At 49.4% G+C, this 15,689-nt stretch overlaps 1 protein-coding gene and 1 long non-coding RNA gene across 3 annotated transcripts in view; one reads left to right on the top strand and one right to left on the bottom strand.

The window, feature by feature from the left end:
* Positions 1-15,689, top strand: part of DSCAML1 (DS cell adhesion molecule like 1) — a 344,894-nt gene that overhangs the window by 158,146 nt on the left and 171,059 nt on the right. The gene's annotated exons all lie outside the window — the stretch shown is intronic.
* On the bottom strand, positions 11,779-15,677 carry LOC144305613 (uncharacterized). Its single transcript, XR_013372627.1, has 3 exons — positions 15,188-15,677; positions 13,488-13,755; positions 11,779-12,204 (listed from the first exon to the last, which is right to left on the bottom strand). It is a non-coding gene; the product is annotated as an uncharacterized LOC144305613 (long non-coding RNA).

Below are 15,689 nucleotides of genomic sequence, written 5' to 3'. Positions count from 1 at the left end.
TATAATTAGTGTAATGACCTACACCATTAGAGGTTATTTACCACAGAAATAAAACTTCGCGCCATAAATGTCAGCTCATCTTCCTAAAGGTAAAGTCTCGCAGGAACCGCTGCCGACAGGCCTGGCTGCTTTTTTTCTGTAGGGTTTTCCCCCCTCCTCTCTTTCTTCCTAGAGAAGGAGGGTGCTGCACGGTCATGGGCAAGGAAACAGACACTGAGGAGTATATTGTGAGAGTTGCCCTACTCTGTGCCTGCTGCTAGGCCCTCTTGGCCCTGCCCCGAGTAGGTCAGATGGGAAGGACGGTTCTAGGGAGCTGCGGGCCGTGGAACCAGGAGGGTGCCGGGAGCCTCGCTACCATGAGAAAGTAGCCCCCCCGCATCAAGGGGGCTTGTTGGTATAGAGCTTTAGAGTCTGACACACACTTGTACACACTGCCTCGCTTGGTCCCCGCTGCAATAAGGCAAGCGGCATCACCACCCACCTTTATGGAGGAGGAGACAGGCTGGGGGGACCCGTGACTGCCCCAGTGAATAAAATAGCCCCGAGTCTAACTACCTGCTGGTGCCCCATCAGTCTAATCTTGCCCCACTGTCCAACTGAGAAAGTATGAAGATCCTCAGATTAAGGAGAGAGGGATGCCTCCCAAAAGCAGCCAGGCCGCAGTGTAAATGCCCACAGTCACCACTAGCGTCCTGGCAATGCAGGGCGTGTCCTGTGTGTTCGGGAAAGGACAGCCCTCCCCGACAAGCCCTGTGCCTCGTGTAGCACCTACAGGGGACCAGGGTCACTTGGGCTGTGCAGGGGCAGATGGCCATTTGGTCTGATCCTCTGTCCAGGTCTGACGCCAGAAGAGGCGAGGCTCCCAACAGGAGCAGGCTATGCCGAACGCGCCCCCAGCCCCAAGGGACATTTTCACTAACAATAAAAAAATGCCTGATATATTTCCAAATGCCATTTTGGGGCAGTGTGATATCTGATACGGGGCACCTATGGGATGCGCCTTCATTTTTCAGAGTCAAGGCCATTCCCGTACCCTGTGCTACTGAGGTCAAGTGTGCAAAGTATCGTCCTCGCTCATAGGTTCTACTGCTGACCTGCTAAAGAGATGGCCTTAGCCAGGTCACATCCCACCTCTGGGACCCCATTTCTTCATTTCTAAAATGAGGGACCCCACTCTAGGTTTATTGTTTTCATAGGCAGGCAACACAGCTAAGGGTTTTTCTCTCTCCCTCCTCATCACGCTTGCATAGCTTAGCATGAGTGTGAGTCACTTTCTCTTCCCTCAAGGGTGGTGGTGTTTTAAGCCTTATCTCTCACCATGGAATAGAGAGCTTTGTCTCAGTGAAAGGAGCTGCAAGTGTTAGGGGGTGGGGGGCAGAGGTGTTTTGAGAGCCAGTGGGCACTTTTGAAAGCCAGTGGGTTCCAGCATTCCTTTGCTCAGACAGCTTTATGTCTAAGTGGTTGTGCTGAGCTGGACTCCCCTCCCAACAATCTGTGAGGTCCCCACAGAGACTCCCTGTGTGTTTGGAGTGGGAGAGCTGGAGGCTTGGTGTGAAGCAGAACCCCTTCTCGGAGGGAGTCCTAGACCAGCGATTCACATTCGAGTCACCCGGGGGTCTTTTAAACTGTCCAAAGCCAAGGCCACACTGAGACCAATGTCATTCAGATGCTGGTGGATTTGAAAGCTCTTCAGGTGATTCCAATGTGCAGACAAGTTTGGGAACTGCTGACCTAGACCCAAAAGCCCATCCTGCACCCCAAACTCTGGTTCTGTCTTCTCTCCCAGGCCACAAATTAATCTGTGGCCTTTGCAGAGAAATCCTTGCTAGAAGGCTTCTCTACTCTGCAGCTGGCTCTTGAAGCTGTGATTCTAGCCAAGGTCTGCATTTGAACCAGGGGCTTATGAAGTCTCTCCATGAGGGTTGGGTGGGGGTGCTTCCCTGGACCCAGCTTGGGAGTGAATGAGCTCGAGGGCTGAGGGCGATGGTGAGGGTGAGGCTCAGGCTCTTCTCTGGGGCCACCCGTGTACATGGGAATGCCTCGCACCATAAAGGGTTATCCCACCCAGATGTGAGCAAGCCATAAAATTAAAAGGCCAAAATATAGAGAAGGAGAAAACCCAAGTATACCCGATACATTCTTTTTAACTTGTAATGGGATCACTTCCCACCTCTGTCCCTCACAGCCCACTCACAGATGGACTTGGAACCTCCAAATCCCCTTCTATTTGCAGGTTAAGATCACCTTGCCATGCATCCCCCTGTCAAGAGCCACAAGGTCAAAAGTGGCTCCTGTCATTCTTTGGAGACAAAATCAGAGTCCCCTCCTCTCTCCAGGCCTTGCTAAAGGGCCCTCCTCTGGCTCTTGGCACTGCACTGAGCCTCTGCTCTTGACCCCTCTCGCCCTTCTCTGTGAGTACCTTATGATGCTGTCACTTCAATTCAGCTCGTTTCAATCAACTTGAAGCTGGTGGGTGGCTCAGCGAGTTGGCTAGACTTAATTTGGAACCAACAAATGGTAAAAGAAAAGTTACTGGTTTACCGAGGGTAAGCTATCCCATTTTTCCACTGTCCCTCCTGTACAGAGAGCTCCCTTCCCACCTGTCCTCTCTGGCCCCTGAACACCCACCACTCTTCTCTTGGGAGAAAAGCCTTCACGGAGCCTGCAAAAATTGTGGCTACCTTTCATGCAAGGGAACAGCAAGCCATTGTCCCCTGAGAGTGACACTGCTGGTCTTGGTGTCAGAGAGCTGGGTTCAAATCCCAGGTATGTGATCTTGGCAAGTTACTTAGTTTCTTGAGCCTCTGATGCCTGGTCTGTTGGGATATTTAGTTGATATGAGGCAGGATTTATTGAACATTTGCCATGTACCAGGCACTGGGCTAAGTGTTTTTAGAAGCATCGTCTTATTTAACCTTCACAGCAATACAGAGATCAGTATCAATATTATCTCCATTTTAGAGGCAAGGAAATGGACCCTGAGTGTATTTAACTTCCCCAAAGTCCTATAGCTGCTGAGTGATGGAGCAGAGACTGACTGACCCCAGATCTCATACCAGCGCTCTTCCAGTGGAAGAGTTTAGCATTTTAGACAAGTGGATGCCCCTTACCATCATAGGGGTTTTCAATTGATGTTAGCTGATGAAAACCAGGGTTCTTGTGTCCCTGAAGAGTGAGGAGGTTGGGTGTAGGGCTTTGAGATACTAAATAACATATCTGAGGCCTGAGGCCACAGAGCTAGTCAGGGTGGAACCAGGATCTGAGCTCAGACTAGTCTGCTTTAAAGTCAGCGTGCATGATGGCTGTACTATTCCGCCCAGCAGAAGACCTTGTATGTGCGTGCATCTTGCAGTATCTCATCCATAATGTAGACTTGGTGAATATTATTATTTCCCCATAGATATACATCATGTGTATTACTTACTGAATCTGTTGCCCATATGATCCTGTAGAAGCACAGCATCGGAAACATCTTGTATGCTGCGTGCCTTCGGAGAGTGAGGAGCACCAAAGTATATGTAGTTAAGACCAACTGGATCTACTTCACAGTCCTGTTGATGGCCCTGCGTCCTGGGCTCCCCTCCTCTCCAGTGGATCAGGGATCAGGTCACTCAGAACTGAATACAGTAGGAGAAATCTGACATGAACGAGGAGCCACGACCTCCTTCATCCAGTTCTGCAGTGGAGGGGGTGCTCCAGAATGTATACACCAAAATGCTCCACTTGAGAATGAAGGGAATAGTCAGCTCATTTGTTGGGACAGTGTTCTTGGAGACCCAGGAAGTATGTGTGGGATCTACTTTTGGGCTGTTGGCTCGATAGGCTCCATTGTACCATACATCATCACCCAGCTCCCTCCTACCTGCATGCCATCCAGCATGGGGAAAATAAGTGAGGGCACCTTTGTACATCAGGCCCTGCGTCTGAAAGACAAATCAAAATCCACATCTTACAGATGGTGGCTTCTCAGCTTCATCATTCCACACCAAAGAAGGTGTGTAACTCCACAGTGAAGCAAGGGTACCAGCACAATACTGCCTCCTCTGCAGAGCTTCCAGACTGTTGGCCCTTTAGGGTGAGCAAAGATAAATATGGTTCTGGTAGGGAAAAAAATCAGTCTGGTAATAATCTGGTCAGACCTCTTCTACTTTTAAGGGGGTCTTCATTTTGGCAAACACTTGAGCCTAGATTAGGCAAATGGTCTCTCAATCCACCATTCATTCCTTCCATAAATATGGAATGAGGGCCGTGTAGGTTTCAGGCCATGTAGTATGCTTGCCATACTAACAGCAAAATATTTAAATAGTGCTTCAATCAATAGAATACTTTTTACAAAACACATCCTTTCACTTGATCCTCATGGTAGCCCCATGATGATCCCACTTTTCAGGTGGAAAAACTGAGTCTCAGGGAAGCTATGTACATGTCTTATGGACATGCCACTAGTGAGTGGCAAGTATTTTCACATCATCTCTTGAAACTTTAGGTTAATCCTTTGAGGTAAATATTATCTCTAGTAGATAAATAAGGAGATGAGGCTTAGTGATGTTTATTAACTTACCCAAAACCATACGGCCAACAAGTGCCAGAGCCCAGCTCCTAAGTTTGTATCTACATTATCTTCCCCAAAGAAAGACATGCAGCCCTACTCTTGGAATCCTAGAGTCCAACTGCACAACAAGGTACATTAACATTTTCAAAGAAAATGCACCTGCACATATACACATTGATCCTTTTCCTGAGCCTCAGAATCCTGACTTCTCCCTTGAAGCACTAGTCTCCCTGCCTTGACCTTTCATTAAAATATCTGTGTCTAATAGAGCCAGTGTGTAGCACTAGACTTCACAGATAGGTGTCACCACTGAGCTACCTGCAAATTAAGTTAACCTTGGGTTTTCAAACGTCAGCAAATGCGTCGGTTCCTAACTGTGTGCAAAGTTAAACATCCACCTATCATGTTTACTAATAATTGAGATTTCTCTCTAGTCTCAAATGTGTTCGTAGGTACTGAGAGGCACCCAATAAAAAGAACAATAAAACTTGAATAGTTTGATCAAAGAAAGCTTCCTAATGGAAGGAAATTTCGAGCTGGGCTTTGAAAGGAGCACAAGTATCTTCCATTCTCGACTTAATTGTCCCAGATGCCATGTCCATAGACAGTAAACTATTTAGCTGGAATAAAGAAATTCTCGTAGGCTGGGAGACTTTTCTGTCCCTGTCTCAAAGCTGAAATGCAGGCTTTACATGGGCTGTCATCCATTAAGCACCTACCACATATGCCTGGTACTACATGAAACATTCACATGTGCATTATTTTCCCGAATTCTCAGTCACCCCATAGTAGTTATCATTGGACCCATTCTGCAGTTGAGGAGATGGAGACCCAGAGAGGCCTAGAGACTTGCCCAAGGTCACACAGCTAATATGCGGTGGAGATGGAAGTAGAATTCATCTGTCTGATTCCATGTCCACTCTTGCTTCACCTTCAATGTTCTGTGCATTTGGTCTCCACTAGAGCCTGTGGAAATGGCACCCCATCCTGACTGTCCAAGCCTAAGCTGAGTTTATAGGGGCAAGGGTGTTTCCTCTGGGACATGGAGAAGGGAAGAGAGGAGGTATGGCAAAGTGGGGGGCTCTACACCAAACTGGTGGCAAGCGGACGAGCCTGTCTGAGCAGTGGCTTGGAAATCTCCCCCTCTGGAGTTAATTTCAGTCACAGTGTCTTTCCTATTAAATGGAGCAGTTGGTTGGCTGTAGGTGTCAGAATGGCCTTATAAAACTGGGATCCAAGCTAATCTTAGGGGGGAGGTGTGTGTGTGTATGTGTGTGTGTGTGTGTGTGTGTGTGAGTGTGAGTGTGTGAGGGGGGTGGAGAAGAGAAGCGGGGAGGAAGAGGGAGCTGGCAGTGTTTACACGGACTGGTAGGGTAAAGACAGCAATTTGTTAGCTCTCTGCTGTTCGTGGCTGATTAAATTCAGACCTAGTTCTGGTTTGTGCAGAGAAGCTGGATCACGTCCCCATGTCTGCTGGTCCGAGCTGCTTCCTCATCTACTTGAAGAGCTTTGGCCAGGCCTTTCTCTGCTGTCCTGGGGAAGCTAGGACACTGTTTGGGGACTGTTCACCTTTGGGACCTCAAAATCACAAGGCGGTGATTTACTAGGCTGGTCTATTAAGCAACAATTCATTGTTTCCAGTGTGCCAGGCGCTGTGCGAAGCGTCTCACCAAATCTTTTTTTTGGAGGGGGGGATTTATTTATTTATTCATGAGAGATGCAGAGAGAGAGAGAGAGAGAGAGAGAGAGGTAGAGCCACAGGAAGAGAGAAAAGCAGACTCCCCACAGGAGCCCGACGCGGGACTCGATACCGGATCCTGGGATCATGACCTGAGCCAAAGGCAACTGCCCAACCACTGAGCCACCCAGGCGTCCCTCACCAAATATGTTTTAACTCATTTTCTCACCAAATTTATGGAGTAGAAATTACAATTCCCATTTTATAGATTGGGAAACTGAGTCTCAGAGACATTGCCTAAGGTCACAAAGCTAATAAATACAGGAGTCAGAATTTGAAGCCAAGATTTTTGTTGTTGTTACATTGCTTCTTTGCATCATGCCTTTTATTTAGTGCCCCGTCAAAAGAATTTGCTGAGGAAGGGTCAATAGAATCCGGTACCCAGTGACCTAAGACCGGCTGTGGATGTATGAAAATATATAAAGATGCATCTATAAACCACTTCACCACTGACAAAAAAGTAAGAAAAATAGGAGAAACTTTGCATTTCTGAAATGCAGCCGTGTTTTTCAAATCTTCACTTATGCCTCTTTAAGTATACCAACATGAACATTTTGGAATCAAAATATGTTATCCACAATCACTTTTAAGTTCTTTAGCTAAAAAGGAACAACAGATTTGCAAAGGGCACAATAAAAAGATTCAACATCTTTCCAATTGTCCTATAAATATTAGCTTTTCCAAAACAGACCTCTGCTCTGCATGACCTACAGATTCACAATGGGTAGGACTTTCCAGCCTGAGAGGGTCATGCCCATCTGCACTCTCCCAAGGACCTGGATCCTGACCAGGGGCAGTCCCCACTGGGAGGCTGGCCTGGGTGCTCATCAGGTACTCCCGGGGCCAACAGACATGGTCCTGCTGCACCACCCCATGTGGAGGCCCGGCCTCAGCGTGGCAGCCAGGCTGTTTCCTAGCGACCAGGTTGGGCAAAAAAGGCCTCAATCCAGCCACTGGGGCTGGAGTCGAGTCGCCGAGCACCGGTCTCGACTTGGCAGTCCTTGCGGGAAGCATATGGGACTGAACAGATGGGCTGGCAGGGGCACCCCAAGCTAGAACCGTAAAGGCAAGAGTGGAGCTGGGTAGGGGACAGAGAGAAAGGCAAAGAAGACGGGTCAGGAATTGGCTCCCTGAGCCCAGCCACAGCGAGGCTCTTTGAGTGAGCCTCGATGGTGAGATGGTGCAGACAAAGGAGCACACTTCTGCATTATTGCAGCCTGGGATGGAGGTCTCTCTCTCCTGGGGACACCCTGCCCAGGAATGAGGGGTGGTGGCGCTTAAAGCTATCCCAAGGGGCTGAGGGACAAGCCTGCTGGCACTGGACTTGGGCGGCCTAAGACAGCCTTAGGAGCAAGAGATCCCATCTCTCCATCCTACTCTCCTTTGCCCCATTGATAGGTCTCTCTCCTCCTCCCTCCCTTCACCCCTCCCTGGGTCAAACACAGGCATCTATTTGCCTGCAGAGACTGATTCTTTTTGTTTGTTGTTTCATTTTGTTTTGTTTTATTGAAGCAAACCAAACCTAAGCTACTATAAAGAGATGAAGGTCACATGAACGTGTCGGACTAGGGACCTATTTTGTCTTAAGGCTGGAATTTGCTATTCAGATGAATGGGTTTCTGAAGCTGGCTTAGGATGAGGGAAAGGTAACAAGTACCGAGGACCAAAAAAAAAAAAAAAAAAAAAAAGAACCGAGGATCAGCAGCCTAAAGAAGGGAAGACTCAGGCTGGTGGTGGAGAACATGGCTCAGCCAGGTGATGAAAAGCCAACGGGGTCATGTGAAAGAGGGAATTCACTTATTCTCCAAAGTGTCGAACAACAGGTGGGAGCTCCAAGGAGAAGCTCCACTATACAGAAGATTTTTCTGATAATTAAAACGACCTTAAAATGGAATGGATGCCTTTAGAAGGTAGCGCACTCCCCATCAGTTGGAGGTGTTCTGGCAAAGCCCGAACAAGCGCCTTGTAGAATGTTGAAGAAACCACAAAACATTAGAGTGAATAGCTCAAAACCTTGATTTGGGTGATGCTGAATTCCATGTTTCTTGGCAATCGTCCTTTTGGATGAAGTCATCCTGAGAAATATATTGTTGAGATCAAAGGTAGCATATGAGAGAGACACAGAGAGAGACACTGGGAGGCAGGCAGGGGCTATTGTAGACCTAGTTTATTGGGAGTCTACGCCAGTTGCTCAGGAGGCATTGTCCTGCTTGGTCACCTGGGCATGGACAGTGTGTCCTTCAACGAGTGCCAGCAGGACCTGGCCCTGCCAACCCCTCTTTGTAGCAAAGAAGGGCAAAGGGAAGAAGGTGCAGGAGTGTACTGAAGTGTGACACGAGCCATTTCTTTCCTAACGTCTCCGAGAAGCCCTGTCATCCCGTGGCCTGGAAACAGCGACTTATTCTGGGTCACGGGACTGCAGGGAGCGAGTATGTGCCTGTGTGTTGTCTTGTGTCACTGTGTTGTAGGTTGTTGTTTTTTTCCTAAATGGCTTAATACGCCAATGTTTGTGGAGCATCCTTGGAATCAAAGTGTCTTTGGCGTAATTATTGTTAATTGCTCAGACTATTCTATAAACTCATCCAATTAAGAGAAAGTTATTAACTTTATAAAATATCGCAGGCATCCCACAGTGCCATGTGTAGTTTGAGAGGCAGAGTCAGCGTGAAATATCATGCAAATGAGGAGGCTTATTTACTTCTTTTTAAAAATACGACAACATCCACGCTGTGGGGGTGCATTTCCTCTCAGTTGGCCAGAAACGCTTGGGCCAGTGGCCGAGCCTGGAGGGCTTCCCAGCCCAGCCCTGCCTCCCCAGAACCAGCTCAGGGGTGCATTTAGGGTGGCATCCTGTGAGCTCAGCACCTTGCACCCTTGACAGAAGACTCTAGAACCCCAGCTCTACCACTTATTGGCTGTGTGACCGTTCGGTGTTTACCCAACCTCTCTGGGCCTCCCTTACCATCTCTGCAAAATGGGAATGCTAACCTCCTAGTGTTGTCACAAGGATTCAATGAATTCATACACAGACAACATTTGAAACAGTATGTGACATGTGGTAGGAGCCCACAAATTTCAGTGACTAATGATACCTGTATTATTGCTAGACTTTTCACCGTAACTGTAAAATGGTATCTCCCTCACAACCTCCTCTTATCTGTTGCACGTCCGTAGGAAAGTGTAAGTCCCGTAACACTCATCATTATAGCAGTGTTATTTTAAGATCAATCATGGTGGAGCTCTCGTTTGTTAAATAAGTGTTTTGATAAAGAATAACATACATATGTCAAAGGACGTAGATTATAGATGTACAGCTTGATTTTTCATGAAGTAAACACATCTGTATAATCATCATTTAACTCAAGAACTGAAACATCACCAGCACCCCAGAGACCCTTCCGTTCCCCTTCCAGTCATTAGCATCTCCCTCCCCATAAAAGCATAAGATCGAATAATGAAAAGCATACTCTTCGGGCTGTGACTTCTTTCGCCCAGCCTTGTGTTTGTGAGACACATTCATGTGAGATTTATTCATTCAAGCTTGAAACACACCCAAATGCCCATCAGCGATAGAATAGGTAGGCAGTGCTGCAGTCTTATGATGAGATATTACACAGCAGTGAAAAGCAACATGCCGCAACCCTCCCCTTGGGGACTCGAGGACTATTTGTTAGGACTGAAATTACTGAGATTCTTGAACCACCAACTGTGGCCACCTTCCTGAGCCCCAGCAGCAGGATCGGTGACTTTCCAGAGTTGCTGAGAGGACCAATCCATGCCCCAATCCAATAAGACAATGTCTAGTGCATTCGAGTGGAAACTTTTGGAGGTAGTGAGCATCCCATCACTAGAGGCATGTTAGTAGGCACTGGAAGGCTGTTTGCAGAAGAGTTTCAAAAGGAATCGAAAGGCCAGTTGAACTGATAATGAGCCCAAAGTCCCTCCCTTCTTTGTAATTCTATTAATTATAAGATTGCCATGTTTGCACCCTGGAGTGGGCTACAGCCATGAGGCCTGCCAGTGGGACAGTCTCAGGGCTGCCTGGGTGAGATAGAAATGGTGATTGTGACCTGGCTATAGATCTCAGCTCTGTCCAAGTGAGCAAATCTTTCCAGCAGGAAGCCACATGTCCCTGCTCTGCAGAGACTCCCCACACTGCTCCCATTCCTGGCCATGGGAGTAACGTTCAGTAAATAAACGCTCACTGAGGACTCCAGGGTCACTGATGGGGACACTTTAGCCAGCAGCTGCTTGTTCACCTGGCCCAGACAGGTGTGGGAAATTGCATTTGTGAGGGTTTCCTTCCCTGGAAGGAGATGCCACCTTTCTCCCCACGCAAAGCACCTGCCTGGGGCTTAATGAGGTCCACTATCTAGCTGTACTCCCTTGCCTACAACCTGGCCAGCCATACTGCCTCAGCGAGAATGGAAGACATCTGGGGAGCAGCCACATCTGAGGGGTGAGACACCTGCCCCCTCCCCCTGGAACTGGCCTTGATCATTGGGTCCAAGTCAGCAGAGTACCCCCTCCACCTGGTCCTTTCCCTACACGCCTGCTTCCACGAGATCTTTCCCAACTTCAAGAAGACAAACTCTTCCTGGTCCAGAATTCATGCACTGAGGGCTGCAAGTAGGATCAGCTAGTTCCCCGGGTAGGCCCAGGATCCCGGACTTCAGGATGTGACAGGCTCGGGTATGCAGGAAAAGGACACACAAGCCCACAGCTCTTCCCCAGGATGAAGGGCACAGAGCAGTGTTTTCTCTCCATTTTGATGTCACTGGCACCTCTGTTCATTTCACCATCACAGCAGCCCATGAGGAGGGTACCACTGTCCCCACTCCAGGGTGGGTGGGGGTAGGGGGGACTTCTACTGCCCGGGACCTAAGTCACCCCTCCCGGATCAACAGGCCTTTAGTTCCACATGAGCCAGAAGCACCCTGAGACAGACTGTTCCACTGTAGATTCTTTACCACCATCCTCCTGTGCATAATTATCTGATCACAAGCTGTGCCCTCGGTGTGCCTGCATCTGAGCAACCCCTGTACCCTGGGCTAGCGTCTCGCCTGACTCCAGCCCTGGCCAGCCTCCCTGTGGCACCAGTACCCACCACACTGTGAAGGGGAAGATGCTGGGTCTTGCCACCTGGATGCTGGGTCTCGGTCACCTCGGCTTCTGGGCCCTGCTGCAAGAAATGAACATCCCTGAATGTCAAGACCCCTCCCATGGTTTCCACGGGCTCCGGGAGATCACACTGGGAGGGGCACCATAAGGACCCTGCCTCGGCCCCAGCCTCACTGCCCACTTGCCATGTGACCCCAGGCATGTCACTCAGCTGCTTTAAGCCTGGGTTTCTTCTTCGGTATCTCAGGGGAGTAATCGCCGCCCTGCCTACCTCAGGAGACTGCTTTAAGAATCAACAACAGGGTATTAAAAGAGGAGGAGGAGACAAACTGAGAGAATAAAACCTTTTTTATTAGATAATGCAGCTTCACATTAGAATCACTTAGGGAGCTTTTAAAACCCCGGATGCCCGCGCTGCACCCGTACCTGAGACCAATCAATCAGCATGAAGGCATCCAGGTGATTCCACTGAGCGCGGAGCTGAGAACCAGACGTGTCAAGCCCTCTGCCCACATGCGGGGCATTGGCATCGTTGGCATTTCAGCTGTTAATTCCCTCGCCAGGGCCTCTATGCTGGGCACTGAGCTAGATGGGGAGGGTTGCAAAGTGAACAGACACACAGCCCTGTCCTCAAAGAGCTTACAATCTCTGGGCAGACACACATCTGCTGAATAAGCATCCATGTGAGTGCAGAACTGCCGGCCGGAAGCATGAAGGGAAGAAGTGCAGATACGTGTACGTGTATACGTACATCTGCAGGCAGCTCGACGGTCGTTTCTTCCTAATTTCTTTCCTCTCCGCATTCCAGAGAAGCGTGCAGGAAAAGTAATCCTGAATATCCAAAGCACCCCCTCCTCTGCCCAGAGAGCCCCTGAACTACCCTCCACCCCCGCCCCACCCCAGCAGCCAGTAGACCTCAGTGGCCCTCCCTCCAGACTCCGGACATTTGGGGAAGGAGATGGGCGACTGTGGTCTGCTTGCAACCCAAATCTCTGCCCTCTGTGGGGCCTGCTCCCCGCTCTCCAGTGCCCCCCCCCCTGGCTCTGGCAGGAGGCAGCTGGGAAGAGCAGCCTCAGTCCCAGACCCCCTGGGGCGAGTTATATTTGGATGTTAAAAGTAATGACACATCTCCACGCAGTCCTCCCTCCTGCCTGCCTAACACCGTAAAGTCTCCTGGCAGGGAGGGGGCTGGCTTATATTTAGGTCTGGCATTCCCTGGTAGGCATCCTGTTCTGAAATGGAAATTCTTTTAATAGCTAGCCAGCCCTGAGCATTTAATGAGCTGGTGTTTGACTTTTTGATTTCTTGTTCATGGTGGAGGACTGTGAGCTGTCTCAGCTAATTAGGGGTCCCCCTCACGAAAGCATCCCATTTTTTGAGCATGGGAGAGGAGAGAGCACCCCATTATTTTGCAATGCTTCCTTCACCTTTCTCTCCCTTTAAAGCTCCTGCATCACCCGCAAACTCTGCTTTCTTATTGAAATTTGCCTCTTCCGGGAAGTCTTCCCAGATTTATCCACCTGCCTCCACTGTCTCTTTACTGTTACTCTGAATGTGTCCTTGAGTCTTTTTCCGAAGTGCCCTCTGTGTACCCCCAGCAATATCAGCCGCACTGCAGGAACGCCTGTCTGCTCTTTGGAATCAGAGAATGCTGGGGCTGAGTTGATCATCTAGAGACAAGGACTCCTTTAAGAATCTGATATTAAAGTGCATGGGGGAAGGAGGAAACATGGACCCTCTATCCAGAAAAAAAAAAATGCATGGAATTTGAAGAGAATTTCAGGGGTACGTGGGCCCTCAGAAGCCCATCCATGGCCCATCCATGGACCTTACGTTATGTAGTTAACCTCCTTGACTCACAATAGAAGCTGTGGCCAAATCAGAGATGGCAGGTTACTTCCCAAGGTCACACAGCCAGCAAGTGGCAGAACTGAGACTCAAAGCCTGGCCTGCTTTCTATGCCGTCACCCCGCTAGGCTTCTTTCATCAGCACTGCCCTGCCCTGCTTCTTCATAGGCTCCTCCCCCACCCCCAGAGGGCCCAGGGCAGGGGGCTCTGCATCCAAAGGATGCTCACCTCTTGACGGTGACCAATGACTTCTCTGCGAAGAGAAGCCGGCTGGCCTGGTCCTGGGCACTCCAGCCGCCTGCAGGTGCAGAGCTGTGGCAGGAGGGAGGCAGGGCGACACGGGCTGGGGAAGGTTGCACAGGGTGGTCCTGCTAGTGGAAGTGGCAAAGGTGTCACTGGCCCCCTTGTTCCTGAGATTTCCAGTGTAACCAGTATCGATCTCTTTATTACCTCCTGGAAGGGCAGCTTCATTTGTCAAGCAAAACTACCTTTGTATCTGCAACATAGGAATTGATCCCTAGCAGGACCAGTGGTTGGTATGTTGGGGGTGGGGGCAGGGAGGCAGGGGGAGAAAGCAGGCTGGAGAAGAGATTGATAGCATGATGGTGATGTGGAAAATGAAAATAGAAACTTTCCAGACTGATGGGAAACATCTGCCTTGTCTGATGATATTGCCTGAGTTCTAGGGTAGGGATAATGTAGTTTGAAAGTTGGCAAGCCGTGGGACTTGGCTTGCCTGTGCTGGGGAGGAGGGGGGGCGGAGGGGAAAAGGTCTCTCAGCCTTGCCTGGGAGCTCCGTCTGGAAAACCTCTCCAAAAGTTCAAGAAGCAAAGATGGGCCCCATTTAGCATCATTTGGTCCAGTTCTTTCTGGAGCTTATTGAACATCAACTGCATATAGAGCACTGTGCTTGGGACATCGGGAGACGAGCAAAGAATGCCCCCTGCTCTCCGAGCCTCACATCCGGTGGACGGACAGGAAAATCCATAGACAATTCCAAAACTCAGGTAAAAAGCCCATTGGAGCTCAGGTTACGGGGCTGGGGGCAAGGCTGAATGTGACTGGGATGGCTGGCAGGTGCCAGAAAGGATGTACTATGTTCTTAAGGATGAACAGGACTTCATCAGACACCAGAAGGAGGACAGGGTACTACAGGGAAGGAAATGACTTACCCAAGGGCCTAGAGAGGGAAGAGGCATTGCTGCCATGAAGGGGCGAGGACTGCTGCTGGATGCAGGGACGAGAGAACGGAGTTTAGGAGAACAGTAGGGCTCCCTGCCAACATGCTAGAAGGGTCCTGATCTTTCAGCAGGATGGGAGGTGGAGATGCAGGAAGTAGTAGTTTGAAAGTTGGCGAAAGTTTGAAACATGATTTTGACTTTGTTCGATCATTCTAGAAATACATCGCCCACCTTCTATAGGCCAGATGCTACACCTGCTCTTGGGAAACACCAGGCTGATCAGGAACAGACATGGCGCCTGCCCTCATGGGCGTAGAGTGTAGCTGAGACATTTGTCAAGTAATCCACCATAAAGAGGCCAGAAACAAGAATGGAGAAGGACATCACCCTCCAGGAGCGGGGCTGAGGGGCTGAATGCCAGCCCTGGGGGTCTAGAGAAGGCTTCCATGAAGAAGCAGTGTATGGCTGAGAAAGCAGAGGAGAACATTCCAGACATGGGAATGGCACATGCAAGGGCCATGCCAGCAAGGAAAGGGGGAGGTCCTTCTTGCCAAGGCCCAGAAGAGCCAGGCTAGGGGCTGCCCTGCCATCAGGGCCTAGGTGGCTGTGTTGGGAGTTCTGCTTTTTTCTGATTGAACTGGCCTCCCGTGCTGCTGAGATCAGGGGAGGGGGTCAGGAGTAAGCAGGTCTACTCCTCCCCAGGTGGGGGGAATTTGGTAGGAGATTTTAATATTGGAGCATACATACCTTCATCTCAGCCATCCTACTTCTAGGAATTCCTACTTCTAGGAATTCACCCTACAGAGGTGGAAGTAGCCATCAGCACAAGAGCAGGGACAAGTTTGGGGTTTGCTGGTGTTGTTTTGCTGTGTGGCTTGTAATAGAACCTAGAAGCAGAAACTTCCATGCTCAGGAACAGAGAACTGGTTCAGAAAATAGAAACAGTTGTGGATAACTGAATACAGGGCAACCATAACAAAGAAGGTGGTGGCTTTGTGTGTGCCAATAAGGAATATCCTCCAAGATATTTTAAGTAGAAAAAGAAAAGCAGAAAAGAGAAGGCAAAAGTGTACAGTGTACTCCTGGGGGAGGTCTGTGTCAAAAGACCTAGCACCCCCATTATCCCTTCAGCCTGAATCTGTCCTTAACTGCCTGTCCCCAGGAGCCCTGGCACCTGCTAACCTATGCGTTGTCACTGCATTTGGGGTGGGGGAGAGGGGGGAGGTTGCCCCTAGAAACTAACTAGAGA

Source organism: Canis aureus, chromosome 3 (genome assembly GCF_053574225.1).
Source record: "Canis aureus isolate CA01 chromosome 3, VMU_Caureus_v.1.0, whole genome shotgun sequence".
Taxonomy (NCBI): Eukaryota; Metazoa; Chordata; class Mammalia; order Carnivora; family Canidae; genus Canis; species Canis aureus.
Note: the sequence above shows the minus strand (reverse complement) of the source record. Positions and strands in the feature narration are given on the sequence as shown.